Consider the following 4,633-nt stretch of genomic DNA (forward strand, 5'->3'; position numbering starts at 1 on the left):
GGTACTTCTAAATAAGCCTACCCCGGTGTACCTGACCTAAGCCTAATACGTGGGAAGGAGTAAGTAAGTAGCAGTTTAAGTTAAGTTGGGTTTGCCAAGAATCTGACTCAAGAATTCTCTTTAAGGGTTTAGTCAGCTCCGTACCTGGATATTAGAAAGCAGGAGGTCTTGTATCTCTCTCTCAGGACTCGATATCCCAGTAACCCGCAAAGGTATCTGGAAATACCGGAGCTGGATTTCTCGGCAGGAGAAAAGACAGCGTTACTCTCAGTGCATCAAAAGGGAGGGGCAGCGTCCGTGGGCTCTCGCATCAGCTGGGCTCTCGGGCAAGTAGATAGCTGCTCTGCTCCAAAACCACCACCGTGTGTTTGCTTAAGGCAACGTTGGTATATTTATACCTGAAAGGTGCCGGGTTTGACGTAAGGTTGGACATAAGACGTCAATAAAGATGTCACTAAGAACTGGCCGTTCTTACAGTGCTTTACAGGAGTTCTAGGATGAAATCAAAACAAAAGCAAGGGGGATTTCCCATGTTGCTGGAGGTTTGGTTTGTTTAGAGAACTCGTCGTACTTCCTAGGAGTCCGGGGAAGTAGCCTTGCTTAATGTGACTGCATGGGCTACGACTAAATATGGATATGATTCATTATGCCTTTATAGGGATATTATTGATTATAGCCGAACAAGGGCATGAAATAGAAATATCGATTTAGGTTCCTAGATAAAAACACAATACCCACTCCACGATCTAATGTCCATCATTACTAAAACTAAGCAATAGTAAACATATAGAAGGTGCATGTGTATTCCAACCCACCCCAAAATACATTTTTTGCATTTGAAATGGTGTATGCGAAATACATGAAAAAGGATTATTGGTACTGTACGCTTTTCAAGCAGTGTAATCATTCAGTAAAAGATGCATATATATATATCAACATGAATGATTTGCGAAATTTACACATGAAATGGCTTTTAATACAGAAAAGAAGGTCGAGACCATTCCATCACATATAAAAACAGTTGCTCTAAATGTGCTAGAGGCTGAGGTAATATATTGTCTCTAGAGTTCCTAAAAATAGAAGCCCTGTTCTCTAAGAATAGTTCTACTTTAAGCAGAGTACATGTGCCAGAAAAAAGTAAATATTTTGAAGTTTGGAAAAAAATTATTTTGCTTTCAGGGGAGAGAGAAAAAAAATATAGTTCCAAATATTTTCAGTAGCTTTTGTTTATCAAAGCCGAAGGCCGAATTCAGAGTTCAGGGAACGCTGTGTACTTGTCGCTTAAAAGTTATTCTTTTTGTTCAGGGGAGAACATCATTTCAGACAGACTTTCAAAAAAGTGGTCTACCACTTCAGGTGAAAGTTCGACCAAGTTTGAAAATGCCGCAACTTTGCAGTCGTGAGAATGATTGCTATCATCGATGTCAGGATCAGCAATGCTCACAGAAGGTCGTACCTGGGTGATGTTGCTCTCCTCTTGTACTTCACTACCCCCTAATCATAGTGGTGAAGTCTCAACGAATGCCGTCATCAGAATGGGTAGCCGCTGGGGACAACACGATGCATGAGCCGTTACAGGACTTAGAAAAGTATCTGTATCCAATGGTACTGCTGATGGTAGTGTAAGACAGACGTCCAACACGCATTCTTCTCCGCATAGCATACATCGAAGCACAGGTAAGATGCAATTCTGCCAGATGGGTCTGAAAGAAAGAAACCAGGTCATATTCAGATCTCTTAGCCGGGCTAATCCAAGGACTTTAGTTATGCGGTCCCGATAGCGTATAGCTAGGATCGTTTCTTCCATCGTTGCTGGAGTCTTGTCTGCGACTTGGCTTGCCATATCGGAGCAGAAGTATCAAAAAAAAAATTCCTGGGAGGAGCTTGGCGGGCATCCGAGATGGCCGCTTGAGCACAGCGCTCTCCGGACCCTCGCCGCTCCCGGCATTTTATCCTGGCTGAATCCTGATTTCTTGCAAGAATTCGTGTGGAGGACGTTTGGCTGATTACCCTGGCACTTTTCGGAAATTGATTTGGATCTCGTATTCCTGAGATATGGTGCTCTGAACTTTTGGGCTCCGCCCTTGAGGTGCGCCCGGGACGGGGTGCGGTTCTGTAGCCGTCCTGCAATTGAACAACAACGGCAGGAGATCTGGCCTTGTGGGTCCCCCCTTCCTAAGTTTCGGTTTCGATTCTGTTCCGACTTGGGTCACGGGTGTGATATCGTGTTGCGGCTGAGACTTGGAGGCAGATCGGCTGTTGGGCTTTCATGTGACCTATTTGCTGGCTTGGCGACCTCTACCCGAGTTGTGCCCCCTTTTTTTTAGTGTACTTTTGATCCTGTACTTTGGGTGTCGGGCCCGTCGAACCTGGTGGCTTGTCCTGTGACGCATCTTCAAAATGGCGGGCAGAGGGGACAGAGAGACGCGCAAGACGAAAACACCTCTGCGCGGAGCTCCAGTTCAATCAAATGTCATGGACCGTTATACCCATTCTAAGGGGTCCCCCGGAGCTGCCCTGCCTGGTTCCAGTACAGCGTCCGAACGAGTTTTGGAAGAGTCGGCGGAGCCCTCCCTACAGGATATCATGGGCGCCATCTCGGGTGTGAGGGAATCCATCGGCCTACAGTACGAGGCCTTGGCCCATAAACTTGACACCGTGGCTATTGAGGTGAATCTGATTCGTGCTGATCTCGGCAAGACGAACGAGAGGGTACAATCATTGGATATTAAATCGTCTAGCCTTACGAAGGACGTCTCGGAGCTCCAGACAGAGGTCGGAAATCTCCGTCGGGTGAACGACTTCATGACCCGTCGCCTGGAGGATTTTGAAAATAGGGCACGTCGCTGCAATGTTCGCCTGGTTGGTGTACCGGAGAACCCTGAACCCCACTCGGTGGATCTCCTGGTTGAGGATCTGGTCTTGAACCATCTTGCCCCTTCTGGTCTTACAAAATTTTTCACGGTGGAACGCGCACATCGTGTTCCAGGGGGCAAAGTCAAGCCGGGAGCCCCGCCGAGACCCATTGTAGCGAAGCTTTTTCATTATAGAGACCGGGACGCTATCCTGCAGGCCTCGCGGGTGAAGGGCCCGGTGGCCTTTGAGAATGCTACGGTGAACTTTTACCCGGACTTTTCCCAACAGGTTCAGAGACAACGTATGGAGTTTCGTGGTGCCAAGAAACGTCTTCGGGATCGGGGCCTACGTTATGCCATGCTCTTTCCCACCAGACTTCGGGTCGAATACAATGAGCGTACCCTTTTCTTTGATCGACCAGATGCTGTTAATGACTGGCTGGACTCATTGCCTGACCGTCCTCCTGAGACTGACTCCGCCGCTCACCCTGGTGGTGCCGATGGTGGTGTGGAGATCTAACTGTTCGGCTCTTATGTCTTATTTTGAATACATTGTCGGGAGTGTTGGCCGGCGTTCCTCTACATTGTGATTATTCTGTCTTTCGTTTGTTATTTTTGTTCTTGCTGAGGTCGGGGGGAGGGTGGAACGGAGACCTTTCCTCCTCCGGGGTCTTTGTGTAGAATAGGGGTTCTTGGGCGACAGGCACACTGCAGGTTGGGGTGGCTCTTTAGCTTTTTGCAGGGGTGCAGGGTGGGGGGTGTTTCTCTTCAGTTTGGGGGAGGAGGGTTGAGAAGTTTATTCTTTTCTGTGTGTTGTTTTCAAGGCGAGTTGCTCCTGTGTTTGCTGCTGTTTCTGATGTCTAGCTCATGGACGAGGGGTCTTGGCTCGGGCGGCTGGGATGGGGGGTAGAGGGTTGAAATTTGTTTCCTGGAACGTTAATGGCCTGGGAGATCGAATTAAGCGCAGTGTGGTCTTAACATGTATACGACGTTTGTCACCGGACATTGTTTTCATGCAAGAAACCCATTTGATTGGTAATGTTTGTTATGCAATGAATAGATGGGGCTACCGCCTTGTGGCGCACTCGGGGTTTACCTCCGGATCTAGGGGTGTGGGTATTCTTGTTCGAACCTCCCTCCCCCTGGCGATTGATGAGGTCATTCAAGATGATCGTGGGAGATATACTGTCTTGGTGGGTAGATATGAAGGCCGCACCCTATCTCTCTTCAATGTTTATGTTCCCCCGGGTTTGCAGGCTTCTACTTTTACTGATTTGGGCCGTGTTTTGTTAGATCTCCCTGACAGTACTCTCTTTCTGGCCGGTGATTTTAATTCGGTGCTTTCCGGCCTTCACGATCGCCATCCCCCTAGAGATACCCCGCAGGCTCAGCAGTGGTTGGGTGGGTTTCTAGATACCTTTGGCCTTGTGGACTGCTGGCGACTGTTGCATCCTACTCAGCTCCAATACACCTTCCATTCTGGGGCTCATGGCAGTCTGTCTCGGCTGGATTATTTCCTGATGCCCGCGGCCCAATCGTCGGCGGTTCGTGAGATTTTACATTTGCCAAGGGGTATTTCTGATCACTCGCCGCTCTGGCTTCGTTTCGAGGTTGGGGTAGAGGCGGTGGGCCGAGTGGCTCCCATTAACCCTTGGTATCTTTCCTCCCCTGAGACTCGTACCCTCTTGCTCAAGTCCATAGATGCATATTTCCTGGAAAACGAGGGGTCGGTCTCTTCGGCTGTGTCCCTGTGGGAAGCCTTTAAAACTGTGATTCGT

Source organism: Lissotriton helveticus, chromosome 9 (assembly GCF_964261635.1).
Source record: "Lissotriton helveticus chromosome 9, aLisHel1.1, whole genome shotgun sequence".
Lineage (NCBI taxonomy): Eukaryota > Metazoa > Chordata > Amphibia > Caudata > Salamandridae > Lissotriton > Lissotriton helveticus.